Source organism: Bufo bufo, chromosome 4 (assembly GCF_905171765.1).
Source record: "Bufo bufo chromosome 4, aBufBuf1.1, whole genome shotgun sequence".
NCBI lineage: Eukaryota > Metazoa > Chordata > Amphibia > Anura > Bufonidae > Bufo > Bufo bufo.
In genome coordinates this window covers 125,599,337-125,616,761 of record NC_053392.1, presented here as the reverse complement: position 1 = coordinate 125,616,761, position 17,425 = coordinate 125,599,337, and positions in this window count along the sequence as shown.

Genomic DNA, 17,425 nt, shown 5'->3' with positions numbered 1-17,425 from the left:
ACCTCTTGAGGAGGATAGGAACACGAGGCAGCTGCTCCCGGCAGACCAGGGGGTACCTGAGATAGGTACCAGAGGTACAGGTGTAGTCAGCAGGCTGAGTTGTTACCAGGAGCAACAGTGCAGGACCAAAGGATGAGGCAGAGGCGAAGTCAGACAGGCAAAAGGACAGGGCAGGTGGCACAGGCACAGATCAGGCAATCCGGATTGGCAACAGGAGAGTCAAGGCAAGCAGGCAAGGATCAAACGGGTAGCAGAATCCAGGAACACAAGTACGAGTCAGGAACACAGGAATCAGGAACCTTAGCAGGACACAAGGACCTTGACACTGAGGCATCTGGGAAGGAGGGCTAGGATTGGTCAGCAAGGTCACATGACCTAACCCATAAAGCCCAGGAAGTGACGCGCGCCGGCCCTGCTGTGGCCAGGGCTGAGAGGAAACTGTGGAGCGGATCCCAGAACAACAGCAGGTACACAGACAGAGCCCAGGACTGCAGTGGTAAATGGGAAGCACTGGCCGCAGATCACAGCTGAACACGGCGCTGGGACCATGGCGGTAAGGAGGGGAACAGCGGTGCACAGCATCCGCTGTTACAAGAATAGTGGATTGTAAGAAGGGAGGGGCATGCTATTATAATAAGCACCAGCTTGAAACTCAAAAGGAGTCCAAGTCATTAATTTAAAATAGGTGGTGTAAATACTGTTGAACTGTAACCTACAGAAGAATATGTGGGACTCCCATGCTGTTCTAAGCATCGGAGCTTTTGACTGAGGTGCAGAGGGGTAGGGAAAGGGTTAATTTGTATAGGGGAGGGCTATCTGTGCCGAGGGTGTCACTAAGGAGTATATAAGGGATAACTCCTCCTCCACTTCTTCTTGGTGTGCATTCGGCCAGAGAAGATTTGTGGTCTGCGCCAGGTGATAGTAGTTTTCCTATAGTAGAATGGCGGTCGGCGGACAAAGCAGAAGCCACCCTCCTGGCTCTCCTACAGGAGAAATTTGTCAGGGAGGGTTCTGCTTGGTTAGCTCCCTTCTGACAGCCCCTCCTCCCTCTAATGTGGCATAGCCAATTATGCCCCCTGAGGATGTGCAACCTGCACCTAAACCCCTGGCAGACTGGCAAGGTGGTAGGGCCACCAGTCAGTGGCTCCCCAAGCAGCTAATGTAACTCTCCCTCCTGCTCTTCTCCTGCCCCACTAGTTTCCTCACCAGCTGCTGTCAAGGCTCCTGCGCCATCTGCTACTAGAGCTGCTGTTACCAGCAGTGAGTTTTTTTCATTGGAATCTGTCCAAGACACCCTGCTGTATAGGCAATTTTCTATTCCTATTGACGGACGCATTTTGGTTCGTGGTTCCAGCGCTGTCAGTGGCCGTGGTCGTCGGGGGTGCTCACTGTTCCACGTCATCTTTGAGTTTGAACTGCAGTGTGGATTTTTGTTGGAGTCCATTCCATAGGTTTCACAGCCAGAGGTCTGACCACAGTGGGCGGTCATGTTACAGTCATGGCTCCTGTAGGCGTAGATACCGAACAGATTCGTCGCCTTCCAGTGTCGAGAGTCCTAGGTACTCATCTAGATGTGATCGTCGAAGACAGAGATGAAGTTGCAGGAGGCTTTATGACAGCTGATTGTGGGCGTCTGGGATGACAGCGCCTGTGGTTCTGACTACCGATGCTCCCTTCTCTTCCGGTTCCCATTTCATCTGCTGCCTCACCACCGCCGAGTGGTGAGTCTGCCTGTTCACAGACTTGGGGCAGTTGTAGTGTTTCTAATACTGACAATATGCTAGATATATTAAAGACCATGGTTGCCAGAATGCAGGGTTCAGTGGTGACGCCAGAGGTGGTCCCACCACCGCCTGCGAGTGGTGTTGATACTACAGGGCTTTTCTTGGATGCTTATTTTTGTGGAGAGACCCCTCTAGGTGCTCAGGTCTCTCAGGATGTGAAAGAAAAAATAGCAAAGTGTGATTATGTCGATATATGGTCTTTTATTGGCAGTCGATAAAGTGACCGTTGATAAGGAGAACAGGTTGAGAAATCAGATGATAAGAATCCTAAAGTGTCTAAGACATTTGGCAACTGGCTACAAGCTTTTTCTATTTTAGCAGGCATTTATAGTCAGCAGCATTCGGACAAAGCTTGGGAACTATTTACAAGGTATATTTACATCCGGGCAGCAGCATAAATTGATGCTTCAGACATCATTAGGTTAAAATCTATACCTCAACATTTTCGTGACAAGCATCAGAACAGGTGGCAGGATTTGAAGTTTCGTGGCATTGACAACATCTCGTTGGGATCTAGAGGTGGAGATCTGTTTAGAAGATTGGAACGTTTCAAATGCAAATGGGAGGGCATATGGTCGTGTGCAAGAGGCCATACTTCCACCTTATCCTTTCAGGCCCTTCTGGGGGTAACTACGGACCTGCGCCAGGAGTTCGCTATCCTGGAACATGTTGGCATTTCAATGAGGGACACCGTTATTTATTTGCCTCTTACATGAATGTTCTCTCTATGGTGGGTCCCATTTGACCCTTATGTGCTTCAAAGAAGCTACTTTCTCAGCCATAACAGTTCCTACCAGAGTGGCAGACTCCGGTGAAAGTGTAAAGGATGCGCCAGTTGTATACCAAGCAACATGAGGCCATCAGGCTTCTTGAAGGTTTTGAGGTGGGTTTCTGGATTCCTCATTTTCCTCATCACACTGTTGCTTTCACAGGTATGTAATTTGAAATCAATGTTGGATCACCCTGGATGGCACAGGAGAAGGTAGATAAGGAGGTGGCTCTGGGTCATATGGCCGGTCCTTTTGAGGAGCTTCTGTTCCCTAATCTGCGGATATCCTCCCTTGGTGTAGTACTAAAAAAGGAACCAGGTAAATTTAGATTGATTCACCATTAGTCCTTTCCGGAAGGTGACTCCATTAAAGAGGTTCTCCAGAAATTAATAAAATGGAAATACTTACACTCACCTAAAGAATTATTAGGAACACCTGTTCTATTTCTCATTAATGCAATTATCTAGTCAACCAATCACATGGCAGTTGCTTCAATGCATTTAGGGGGGTGGTCCTGGTCAAGACAATCTCCTGAACTCCAAACTGAATGTCAGAATGGGAAAGAAAGGTGATTTAAGCAATTTTGAGCGTGGCATGGTTGTTGGTGCCAGACGGGCCGGTCTGAGTATTTCACAATCTGCTCAGTTACTGGGATTTTCACGCACAACCATTTCTAGGGTTTACAAAGAATGGTGTGAAAAGGGAAAAACATCCAGTATGCGGCAGTCCTGTGGGCAAAAATGCCTTGTGGATGCTAGAGGTCAGAGGAGAATGGGCCGACTGATTTAAGCTGATAGAAGAGCAACGTTGACTGAAATAACCACTCGTTACAACCGAGGTATGCAGCAAAGCATTTGTGAAGCCACAACACGCACAACCTTGAGGCGGATGGGCTACAACAGCAGAAGACCCCACCGGGTACCACTCATCTCCACTACAAATAGGAAAAAGAGGCTACAATTTGTACGAGCTCACCAAAATTGGACTGTTGAAGACTGGAAAAATGTTGCCTGGTCTGATGAGTCTCGATTTCTGTTGAGACATTCAAATGGTAGAGTCCGAATTTGGCGTAAACAGAATGAGAACATGTATCCATCCTCTGATGGCTACTTCCAGCAGGATAATGCACCATGTCACAAAACTCGAATCATTTCAAATTGGTTTCTTGAACATGACAATGAGTTCACTGTACTGAAATGGCCCCCACAGTCACCAGATCTCAATCCAATAGAGCATCTTTGGGATGCGGTGGAACGGGAGCTTTGTGCCCTGGATGTGCATCCCTCAAATCTCCATCAACTGCAAGATGCTATCCTATCAATATGGGCCAACATTTCTAAAGAATGCTATCAGCACCTTGTTGAATCAATGCCACGTAGAATTAAGGCAGTTCTGAAGGCAAAAGGGGGTCCAACACTGTTCCTAATAATTCTTTAGGTGAGTGTATATATTTCTTTATTATAAATATATTCCCAAATACCTTTCATTATTTATAATGGCTCGTTTTGTCTGGGGAACAATCATTAGAAGAAATAAAATGTCCGCTGTCCTATTAGTACACATAAAACCTGTCCTAATCACACAGGAGGACAATTTACTTCACAACACTGAGCTAAAGAGCTCCCTCATCTTCCTCTCTGCTCTGCTTGTCAGGGATTATGATCCTGAGTACAGCTGATCTTTAGCTAAATCCCTGTAGGAATGGAGATCATGAGGAGACATGAAGTACAGAGAGGAGGTGGGGTGTGGATAATGAGCAGTACCACTTGTATGCAGTCTCCATTACTACAGCCCCACATTACCGCTGTCTGTCCTGTCCATCCTTTCTGCATTTCATGTCTCCTCATGAACTCCATTCCTACAAAGATTCAGCTCAAGAGTAGGGTTGAGCGAACCTGAACTGTAAAGTTCGGGTTCGTACCGAACTTTAAGATTTTTGAACCCCGGACCCGAACCCGAACATTTCTGTAAAAGTTCGGGTTCGGTGTTCTGCGATTTCTTAGCGCTTTTTGAAAGGCTACAGAGAAGCCAATCAACAAGCGTTTAACTGTGTGACCTTAGAAGCCATCCCAGCCATGCCTACTAATGGCATGGCTGTGATTGGCCAGTGCGGCATGTGACCCAGCCTCTATATAAGCTGGAGTCACGTAGCGCTGCATGTCACTCTGCTGTGCTTAGTGTAGGGAGGGGATGCTGCTGCTGTAAGGGAGAGAATAGGACAGAATCTTTAATCAGAACTCCAATTGAACTCAGCAATCTACATTTAAATTTAGTTGTGTGGGTGCAGTACACAGTCTTTTTACCCTACCCTGAGCCCAGTGACAAAGAAAAAAAACTTTTATCTGTCTGTTAGTTAGTTGGGCGGGGCGGCCATTTTATGCAAGCTCAGTGCACCAGCACTGCATATGTGCTTTTTGTGACATTCAAATCCAAGCTTGAAATACTGCAATAATAGTCAGGTTTTAAAAAAACACCCTTTTTTGATAATATCCTACATCTGGTGCATTTGCAGCATTAGTCAGTGTGCAATTTAAGCTAGAAATACAGCTATAATTTTTTGGGTTTTAAAAAACACCCTTTTTGGGCAAAATACACAATTTTACAGCCGTTGCTGCATCTGCACGTGTGAAATTCAAGCGTTATATACTGCTGTCATATTTTGTTAGTAAAAAAAACACCCTTTTTGGGCAAAATACTTAATATTGCAGCCTTTGCTGCATCTGTCATTGTGAGATAGACCCTTTACATACTGTTGTTCTATTCTGCTATTAAAAAAACACACATTTTGGGCAAAAATCTTTAATTGCAGCCTAGTCTGCATCTGTACGTGTGAGATACACCCTTTAGATACTGTGGTTCTATTCTGCTATTAAAAAAAATAAAAATTTTGGGCAAAAAACTTAATTTTGCAGCCTTTGCAGCATATGTCATTGTGAGATACAACCTTTAGATACTGTGGTTCTATTCTGCTATTATAAAAACACCCATTTAGGCCAACAAAAACTAAATTTTGAAGCCTTTGCTGCATATGTTATTGTGAGATACACCCTTTAGATACTGTGGTTCTATTCTGCTATTAATAAAACACCCATTTTGGGCAAAAAAAATTAATTGCAGACTAGTTTGCATCTGTACGTGTGAGATACACCCTTTAGATACTGTGGTTCTATTCTGCTATTAAAAAAAAAAAAATTGCCCATTTTGGGCAAAAAACTCAATTTTTGCAGCCTTTGCTTCAATGATATGACATTGTGAGATACACTCTTTAGATACTGTGGTTCTATTCTGCTATTAGAAAAACACCCATTTAGGGCAACAAAAACTTAATTTTGAAGCCTTTGCTGCATATGTTATTGTGAGATACACCCTTTAGATACTGTGGTTCTATTCTGCTATTATAAAAACACCCATTTAGGCCAACAAAAACTTAATTTTGAAGCCTTTGCTGCATATGTTATTGTGAGATACACCCTTTAGATACTGTGGTTCTATTCTGCTATTAATAAAACACCCATTTTGGGCAAAAAAAAATAATTGCAGACTAGTTTGCATCTGTACGTGTGAGATACACCCTTTAGATACTGTGGTTCTATTCTGCTATTAAAAAAAAAAAAATTGCCCATTTTGGGAAAAAAACTCAATTTTGCAGCCTTTGCTTCAATGATATGACATTGTGAGATACACTCTTTAGATACTGTGGTTCTATTCTGCTATTAGAAAAACACCCATTTAGGGCAACAAAAACTTAATTTTGAAGCCTTTGCTGCATATGTTATTGTGAGATACACCCTTTAGATACTGTGGTTCTATTCTGCTATTAATAAAACACCCATTTTGGGCCAAAAAATTTAATTGCAGCCTAGTTTGCATCTGTACGTGTGAGATACACCCTTTACATACTGTGGTTCTATTCTGCTATTAATAAAACACCCATTTTGGGCAAAAATCTTTAATTGCGGCCTAGTCTGCATCTGTACGTGTGAGATACACCCTTTAGATACTGTGGTTCTATTCTGCTATTAAAAAAAATAATAATTTTGGGCAAAAAACTTAATTTTGCAGCCTTTGCAGCATATGTCATTGTGAGATACAACCTTTAGATACTGTGGTTCTATTCTGCTATTATAAAAACACCCATTTAGGGCAACAAAAACTTAATTTTGAAGCCTTTGCTGCATATGTTATTGTGAGATACACCCTTTAGATACTGTGGTTCTATTCTGCTATTAATAAAACACCCATTTTGGGCAAAAAAATTTAATTGCAGACTAGTTTGCATCTGTACGTGTGAGATACACCCTTTACATACTGTGGTTCTATTCTGCTATTAATAAAACACCCATTTTGGGCAAAAATCTTTAATTGCGGCCTAGTCTGCATCTGTACGTGTGAGATACACCCTTTAGATACTGTGGTTCTATTCTGCTATTAAAAAAAATAAAAATTGCCCATTTTGGGCAAAAAACTCAATTTTGCAGTCTTTGCTTCAATGATATGACATTGTGAGATACACTCTTTAGATACTGTGGTTCTATTCTGCTATTAGAAAAACACCCATTTAGGGCAACAAAAACTTAATTTTGAAGCCTTTGCTGCATATGTTATTGTGAGATACACCCTTTAGATACTGTGGTTCTATTCTGCTAATAATAAAACACCCATTTTGGGCCAAAAAATTTAATTGCAGCCTAGTTTGCATCTGTACGTGTGAGATACACCCTTTACATACTGTGGTTCTATTCTGCTATTAATAAAACACCCATTTTGGGCAAAAATCTTTAATTGCGGCCTAGTCTGCATCTGTACGTGTGAGATACACCCTTTACATACTGTGGTTCTATTCTGCTATTAAAAAAAATAAAAATTTTGGGCAAAAAACTTAATTTTGCAGCCTGTGCAGCATATGTCATTGTGAGATACACCCTTTAGATACTGTGGTTCTATTCTGCTATTAGAAAAACATCCATTTAGGGCAAGATCCTAAATTTCAGAAATATGAGGAGAGCGCTGGTGCTGGTGGAGCGCCTGTTGCAGGGAGAGGACGTGGTCGATATGTGCCAGCTACACGCACAATTGAAACACCTTTCTCAGGTGCAAGTAGGCAACAGAACCTGCAGCGGTATTTGGTCGGGCCTAATGCGGCTCTACGAATGGTGAGGCCAGAACAAGTACAGGCGATAGTAGATTGGGTTGCTGACAGTGCCTCCAGTTACTTCACATTCTCTCCCACCCAGTCTCCTGCTGAAAGATCAGAGTTGGCACCTGCAGCCGCTGTCCATCAGTCTTTCACCTCACCCCCTTGCAAATCAACCAAGCAGTCTGAGCCCCAAGTTATGCAGCAGTCTCTTCTGCTTTTTGATGACTCTGTTAGCAGGGTTTCCCAGGGCCATCCACCTAGCCCTGCCCCAGAAGTGGAAGAGATTGAGTGCACCGATGCCCAACCACTTATATTTCAAGATGAGTACATGGGAGGACCATCGCAGCACACAGGTGCCAACTGCTGGGGCTTTCGAAAGTGTGCAGACCGACAAGGAGGGCAAGGGTGAAGACTGGATGGAAGATGATGTGGAGGACGATGAGGTCCTCGACCCCACATGGAATCAAGGTCATGCGAGTGACCTGTGTAGTTCGGAGGAAGAGGCGTGGTTGCACAGAGCCACCAGCACAGCAGAAGAAGGAGCAGGGTGCAAAAGCGGCCATCCCCTAGACAGTGAGCCTGCTACTGCCCACCGCAGCAAGGGACCGAGCACACTAAAGCCAGCTCCAAGGAGTTCCCTGGCGTGGCAGTTCTTCAGACAATGTGCTGACGACAAGACACAAGTGGATTGCACGCTGTGCAATCGGAGCCTGAAGCGAGGCAGAAACATTCTCAACCTGAGCACAACCTGCATGACCAGGCATCTAAGTGCAAAGCATGAGCTGCAGTGGAGTAGACACCTCAAAAACCAAGAAAGGTCTCTGGCTCCTCCTGCTTCCTCTTCTGCTGCAGTCTCGGCCTCTTCATCCACCTCTGGAGTGACAGTGCACCTGCCACCCCGCAAACAGTGGATCTGCCAGCACCACCACCATCTGGGTCACCAAGCATCTCCACAATGTCCCATGGAAGCGTTCAGCTCTCCATCTCCCAAACACTGCAGCGGAAGAGGAAGTACCCCCCTACCCACCCGCGATCCCTGGCACTGAATGCCAGCATTTCAAAATTACTGGCCTTTGAAATGCTGTCATTCCGACTGGTGGAGACAGAGAGTTTTAAAAGCCTAATGGCGGTGGCTGTCCCACAGTACGTCGTGCCCAGCCGCCACTATTTTTCCAGGCATGCCACCCTGCACAACCAAGTGGGGGACAAAATCAGGTGTGCACTGCTCAACGCCATCTGTGGCAAGGTCCACCTCACTACGGATACGTGGACCAGTAAGCACGGTCAGGGACGTTATATCTCCATAACAGCACACTGGTAAATGTAGTGGCGGCTGGGCCTGAGGCGGATAGCAGTTTGCCGCATGTCCTTCCACCACCGAGGATTGCACTTCAGTTTGCCTCCTGTTGCTTCCTCCTCCTACTCCGCTTCCTTATCCTCTACCGGCTCCTCATCCGGTCAGCGTAACACCTTCACCACCAACTTCAGCACAGCCAGGGGTAAACGACAGCAGGCAGTTTCAAAACTTATCTGTTTGAGGGACAAACCCCACACCGCGCAGGAGCTGTGGACGGGCTTTGAACAACAGACCGATGAGTGGTTGGTGCCAGTGAGCCTCAAGCCCGGCCTGGTGGTGTGCGATAATGGGTGAAATCTCGTAGCAGCTCTGGGACAAGCCGTTTTGACGCACATCCCTTGCCTGGCGCATGTGCTGAATTTAGTGACGCAGAGATTCCTTAAAAATTACCCGGATATGTCAGGGATGCTGCATAAAGTGCGGGCCGTCTGTGCACGCTTTCGACATTCTCACCCTGCTGCTGCTCACCTGTCAGCGCTGCAGCATAACTTCGGCCTTCCTGCTCACCACCTCATATGCAACGTGCCCACAAGATGGAACTCCACCTTGCATATGCTGGCCAGACTGTGCGAGCAGCAGCAGGCGATAGTGGAGTTTCAGCTGCAGCAGCTGAGTCGCTCTGCGGAACAGCACCACTAATTACTGGGCCCTCCATGCGAGACCTGTGATCCTTATTGCGCTGTTTCGAGTACTCCACCAACATGTCCAGTGCCGATAACGCCGTTCTTAGCGTTACTATCCCACTTCTATGCCTCCTTGAAAAAACGCTGCTGGCGATGATGGAAGTGGATGTGGCACAGGAGGAGGAGGAGGAAGAGGGATCATTTCATAGGGTTTCCAGCCAGCCATTCACAAGTGGCTCCGAGGGTGGGTCCTGCACCCACAAATGCCAGGTACACAATTGTCCAGCCAGGGCACAGTTCTGGAGGATGACGAGGTGGAGGATGAGGAGATGGAGGAGGAGGAACCATGTTCACAGCAGGGTGGCACCCAGACCAGCTCATAGCCATCACTGGTGCGTGGCTGGGCGATAGAGAGGACACAGACGATACACCTCGCACAGAGGACAGCTTTTCGTTGTCTCTGGGTAGCATGACACACATGAGCGATTACATGCTGCAGTGTCTCCACAACGACCGCCGAGTTGCCCACATTCTAACTTGTGCTGATTACTGGGTGGCCATGCTGCTGGATCCCCGTTACAAGGACAACGTACCGTCCTTAATTCCCTCATTGGAGCCTGATCGTAAGATGCGCGAGTACAGGCGCACACTGGTAGACGCGCTGCTGGTGGCATTCCCACCTTACAGTGGGGGCACAGTGGAAGCACAAGGCGAAGGCAGAGGAGGAGGAAGAGGTCGCCAACGCAGCTGGGGCACCGCCAGCACCTCAGAAGGCAGGGTTAGCATGGCCGAAATGTGGAAAAGCTTTGTCAGCACGCCACAACCACAAACAGCACCACCAGCTGATATGGAACGTCTTAGCAGGAGGCAGCATTTCACCAACATGGTGGAGCAGTACGTGTGCACACACCTACACGTACTGAATGACGGGTCTGCCCCCTTCAACTTCTGGGTCTTCAAATTGGCCACATGGCCTGAGCTTGACCTTTACGCCTTGGAGGTGCTGGCAGAATGCACACAGATTTGCGTTCACATTTAGTGATCCTATGTGATGGAGAGTACCCTATAGTAATGTACCCACTCAGTGTACATAAACATACACAAACAAAGGATAAACTGAGACTAGACAGATATAGTAGCAAAATATACATATACTTTATTAGACAATACATAAAAAATTTTATTATATGTGATTTATCACATCAGATAAAAAGGTGGACTACACCTGAGGGGACATAACATAGTTACATAACAATTAAGGGAAGAGGGCGGTGAGGCTACCAAAAAGCTAAGACGTACAACAAACGCACTGACGTATACGGATGTCACACACAATTGTCACAAATGTCCAGAAAAAGTGCAGATGTATATCTCCAAACATATATATATAAATACACTCACCTAAAGAATTATTAGGAACACCTGTTCTATTTCTCATTAATGCAATTATCTAGTCAACCAATCACATGGCAGTTGCTTCAATGCATTTAGGGGTGTGGTCCTGGTCAAGACAATCTCCTGAACTCCAAACTGAATGTCAGAATGGGAAAGAAAGGTGATTTAAGCAATTTTGAGCGTGGCATGGTTATTGGTGCAAGACGGGCCGGTCTGAGTATTTCACAATCTGCTCAGTTACTGGGATTTTCACGCACAACCATTTCTAGGGTTTACAAAGAATGGTGTGAAAAGGGAAAAACATCCAGTATGCGGCAGTCCTGTGGGCAAAAATGCCTTGTGGATGCTAGAGGTCAGAGGAGAATGAGCCGACTGATTCAAGCTGATAGAAGAGCAACGTTGACTGAAATAACCACTGGTTACAACCGAGGTATGCAGCAAAGCATTTGTGAAGCCACAACACGCACAACCTTGAGGCGGATGGGCTACAACAGAAGAAGACCCCACCGGGTACCACTCATCTCCACTACAAATAGGAAAAAGAGGCTACAATTTGCACGAGCTCACCAAAATTAGACTGTTGAAGACTGGAAAAATGTTGCCTGGTCTGATGAGTCTCGATTTCTGTTGAGACATTCAAATGGTAGAGTCCGAATTTGGCGTAAACAGAATAAGAACATGTATCCATCCTCTGATGGCTACTTCCAGCAAGATAATGCACCATGTCACAAAGCTCGAATCATTACAAATTGGTTTCTTGAACATGACAATGAGTTCACTGTACTAAAATGACCCCCACAGTCACCAGATCTCAACCCAATAGAGCATCTTTGGGATGTGGTGGAACGGGAGCTTTGTGCCCTGGATGTGCATCCCTCAAATCTCCATCAACTGCAAGGTGCTATCCTATCAATATGGGCCAACATTTCTAAAGAATGCTATCAGCACCTTGTTGAATCAATGCCACGTAGAATTAAGGCAGTTCTGAAGGCAAAAGGTGGTCCAACACCGTATTAGTATGGTGTTCCTAATAATTCTTTAGGTGAATGTATATATATATATATATATATATATATATATATATATACACGTATATAGGACAAGACCTGTTTTATATGTTAGAGATGTCACAAGTGTCCAAAATTCTGCTGGTATACAGGTATATATCTCCACATAAGAGGCTGCCAGTGCACCAAAGACAAAAATCCCAACTCGAGACATACACGTGTATAGCAACTGGTCACTCAAATGGTCCCATCCACTTGTGATAAAGACAAATGTCTAAATCTCATCAAAAAAGTGCGTATGTGCATAGTATCATCTATCACAAAAATAGAGAACCAAGTCCTTTTTTCACTTTTAATGGCTCCTTCTACCTGCAGCTCCAGGGGACGGCTATGGGGGCGGCTTTTGCGCCTTCGTATGCCAACCTCTTCCTGAGGCTGTGGGAGAGGGAGCTATTCATGTCAGATAACAGTACGTCGATGGACTGGGTCATTTTCTGGGCCCAGTACATCGACGATATCTTCTTGATCTGGCATGGTTCCGCTGATGAACTACAGGGATTTATGGATAGTTTGAACATTAATAATTATAATATTCATCTAACTTACAATTTAGACCCCAGGACGGTGGATTTTTGGATGTCAAGATCAAAACTGATGATATGGGCTATTTACAGACGGACGTGTATAGAAAGGAGACATCTGCTAATACACTCTTGCATGCATCCTCATCACACCCAATTCAAACTATCAGATGAATCCCAACTGGTCAATTCATTAGGATAGGGAGGATATGTTCTAGTAATGATGACTTTGAGAGACAGGCGGGTATCCTGAAAAACCGTTTCCTCGAAAGAGGATATAGTAAAAGATCTATTAAAAAAGCTTATAATAGAGCAAGAAATACACCACGAGAGAGGCATCAATCTGTTGAGGCATCAATCTGTTGAAACAGTGAGGTACATTACCAACTACCATTCCCAGTGGGAAGATATGTACCAAATAGGGTTGAGCGCACCCGAACTGTAAAGTTCGGGTTCGTACCGAACTTTAGGCTTTTTGGACCCCGAACCCGAACATTTCCGTAAAATTTCGGGTTCGGGTTCGGTGTTCGGCGCTTTCTTGCCGCTTTTTGAAAGGCTGCAGAGCAGCCAATCAACAAGCGGTTAACTGTCTCACCTTAGGAGTCATCACAGCCATGCCTACTAATGGCATGGCTGTGATGGGCCAGAGCAGCATGTGACCCAGTGTAATGATCGGCGTCACGCAGAGGGAGGGAAATGGGAAGGCCCTGTCCAAGGGAGAGGGAAAGGTGGTGACCCCTGACTCACCTTGCGGCTAGCACCTGACTGCCCTGACGTCCCTAGACGGGTTCCTCACCCGTACGCCGATCACGTGCCTAAACCCTGGCTTTCCCTAAGATGAGCCCTACGTAGTGAACAGGGCGGTGGGATCACTAGTCCGCACCACTGACACTAAGAGGAAAACACCAAGGAGAGGACAGACAATACAGACAAACATATAATCCCAGGTGGGCGACCACAGCAGACCACAAAGGCCCAACAGGGATCCGGAGGGTAACGTTCTGGAACAACTACCAGGGAACACAGCTACACGGCTCCAGTGGGTCAGTATAGAAGTCCAGGCAGGAAGCTCTGTATCTGGCAACCAGAGAAGTGGGAGAGGGGATTATAAGGAGGTTGGGAGTGCTGGACAAGAAACAGCTGAGGAAAAGGAGCTACGGATCCCTGAGTGAGCCAAAAAGGGTTGCAAGGCAAACCCAGAAAGCTACCATAAAGAAACAGCTCTATCTTTCTACATAGAGCGCGCAGCCACCCGCTGCGACTTCCTGACCCCGGGTATAACAGAGTCAGGCGTGGCTCTTGACACCCTCGTGACACCCAGGCTCTATATAAGCTTGAGTCACGTATCGCTGCACGTCACTCTGCTGTTACAAGTGTAGGGAGAGGATGCTGCTGGACTTGTGATTTCAGGGAGAGAATAGAAGAGAATCTAACTCAGCGATCTACAGAGAAATAGTTGTGTGGGTGCAGGGCACAATCTTTTTACCCTGCCCTGAGGCCATTGACCAAAAAAATATTTACTTTTATAATTCTGTTAGTTAGGTGGGTAGCGGCGGCGGCCATTTTATGCAAGCTCAGTGCACTAGCACTGCATCTGAGCTTTTGGGACATTGCAAATCACAATTTTTTTAGGCAAACTACAACATCTGGATTAGTCAGTGTCAATTTAAGGTAGAAATACACCCATCAATTTCTGGGGTTTTGAAAACACCCTTTTAAAAAAAAAAAAAAAACAGTATTTTCCAGATCTGCAAGTGTTAAATTCAAGTTTAATATATACAGCTTTAATATTCTGTTACCAAAAAAAAAGACTTTTTTGGCAATCTACAACATCTGGATTAGTCAGTGTGCAATTTAAGCTAGAGATAAACCCATCATTTTCTGGGGTTTTCAAAACACACTTTTTTGACAAAAAACACTAAATTCAGTTGTTAAACAAATACTCGTTTGGGCACAAAAAATTTAGTTGTGAGATACACCCTTAATACATTTGGGTTACATTCAAAGATTTTAAATACCGCCATTTGGTGCACCAATATTGAATTCAGGCCTAAACTGGTTCAGGCCGTGTGAGATACACCCTCTACATACAGGGGTTTGATTCGGGGATTTGAAATACAGCCATTTGAAATACAGCCATTTTGGGCAAAGAAATATTTACTTCAGGCCTACACTGGTTCAGACTGTGTGAGATACCCCCTTTACATACAGGGGTTTGAATCAGGCATTTGAAATACAGCCATTTGAAATACAGCCATTTTCGGCAAAGAAATATTTAATTCAGGCCTACACTGGTTCAGGCCCTGTGAGATACTCCCTCTACATACAGGGGTTTGATTCAGGAATTTGAAATACAGCCATTTTGGGCAAATAAATATTTAATTTAGGCCTACACTGGTTCAGGCCCTGTGAGATACTCCCTCTACATACAGGGGTTTGATTCAGGAATTTGAAATACAGCCATTTTGTGCAAAGAAATATTTAATTTAGGCCTACACTGGTTCAGGCCCAGTGAGATACTCCCTCTACATACAAGGGTTTGATTCAGGGATTTGAAATACAGCCATTTTGGGCAAATAAATATTTAATTTAGGCCTATAAGCTGGTTCAGGCCCTGTGAGATACTCCCTCTACATACAGGAGTTTGATTCAGGGATTTGAAATACAGCCATTTAAAATACAGCCATTTTAAGCAAAGAAATATTTACTTCAGGCCTATACTGGTTCAGACCGTGTGAGATACCCCCTCTACATACAGGGGTTTGATTCAGGGATTTGAAATACAGCCATTTTGGGCAAAGAAATATTTAATTTAGGCCTACACTGGTTCAGGCCCTGTGAGATAATCCCTCTACATACAGGGGTTTGATTCAGGGATTTGAAATACAGCCATTTTGTGCATAGAAATATTTAATTTAGGCCTACACTGGTTCAGGCCCTGTGACATACCCCCTCAACATACAGGGGTTTGAATCAGGCATTTGAAATACAGCCATTTGAAATACAGCCATTTTCGGCAAAGAAATATTTAATTCAGGCCTACACTGGTTCAGGCCCTGTGAGATACTCCCTCTACATACAGGGGTTTGATTCAGGAATTTGAAATACAGCCATTTGAAATACAGCCATTTTGTGCAAAGAAATATTTAATTTTGGCCTACACTGGTTCAGGCCCAGTGAGATACTCCCTGTACATACAGGGGTTTGATTCAGGGATTTAAAATACAGCCACTTTGGGCAAATAAATATTTAATTTAGGCCTACACTAGTTCAGGCCCTGTGAGATACTCCCTCTACATACAGGGGTTTTATTCAGGGATTTGAAATACAGCCATTTGAAATACAGCCATTTTGTGCAAAGAAATATTTAATTTAAACCTACACTGGTTCAGGCCCTGTGAGATACCCCCTCTACATACAGGGGTTTGATTCAGGGATTTGAAATACAGCCATTTTGGGCAAATAAATATTTAATTTAGGCCTATAAGCTGGTTCAGGCCCTGTGAGATACTCCCTCTACATACAGGAGTTTGATTCAGGGATTTGAAATACAGCCATTTGAAATATAGCCATTTTGAGCAAAGAAATATTCACTTCAGGCCTACACTGGTTCAGACCGTGTGAGATACCCCCTCTACATACAGGGGTTTGATTCAGGGATTTGAAATACAGCCATTTTGGGCAAATAAATATTTAATTTAGGCCTACACTGATTCAGGCCCTGTGAGATACTCCCTCTACATACAGAGGTTTGATTCAGGGATTTGAAAGACAGCCATTTGAAATACAGCCATTTTGGGCAAAGAAATATTTAATTTAGGCCTATAAGCTGGTTCAGGCACTGTGAGATACCCCCTCTACATACAGGGGCTTGATTCAGGGATTTGAAATACAGCCATTTTGGGCAAAGAAATATTTAATTTAGGCCTACACTGGTTCAGGCCCTGTGAGATAATCCCTCTACATACAGGGGTTTGATTCAGGGATTTGAAATACAGCCATTTTGTGCATAGAAATATTTAATTTAGGCCTACACTGGTTCAGGCCCTGTGACATACCCCCTCTACATACAGGGGTTTGATTCAAGGATTTGAAATACAGCCATTTGAAATACAGCCATTTTGGGCAAAGAAATATTCACTTCAGGCCTACACTGGTTCAGACCGTGTGAGATACCCCCTCTACATACAGGGGTTTGATTCAGGGATTTGAAATACAGCCATTTTGGGCAAATAAATATTTAATTTAGGCCTACACTGATTCAGGCCCTGTGAGATACTCCCTCTACATACAGAGGTTTGATTCAGGGATTTGAAAGACAGCCATTTGAAATACAGCCATTTTGGGCAAAGAAATATTTAATTTAGGCCTATAAGCTGGTTCAGGCCCTGTGAGATACTCCCTCTACATACAGGGGTTTGATTCAGGGATTTGAAATACAGCCATTTAAAATACAGCCATTTTAAGCAAATAAATATTTACTTCAGGCCTATACTGGTTCAGACCATGTGAGATACCCCCTCTACATACAGGGGTTTGATTCAGGGATTTGAAATACAGCCATTTTGGGCAAAGAAATATTTAATTTAGGCCTACACTGGTTCAGGCCCTGTGAGATAATCCCTCTACATACAGGGGTTTGATTCAGGGATTTGAAATACAGCCATTTTGTGCATAGAAATATTTAATTTAGGCCTACACTGGTTCAGGCCCTGTGACATACCGCCTCTACATGCAGGGGTTTGATTCAGGGATTTGAAATACAGCCATT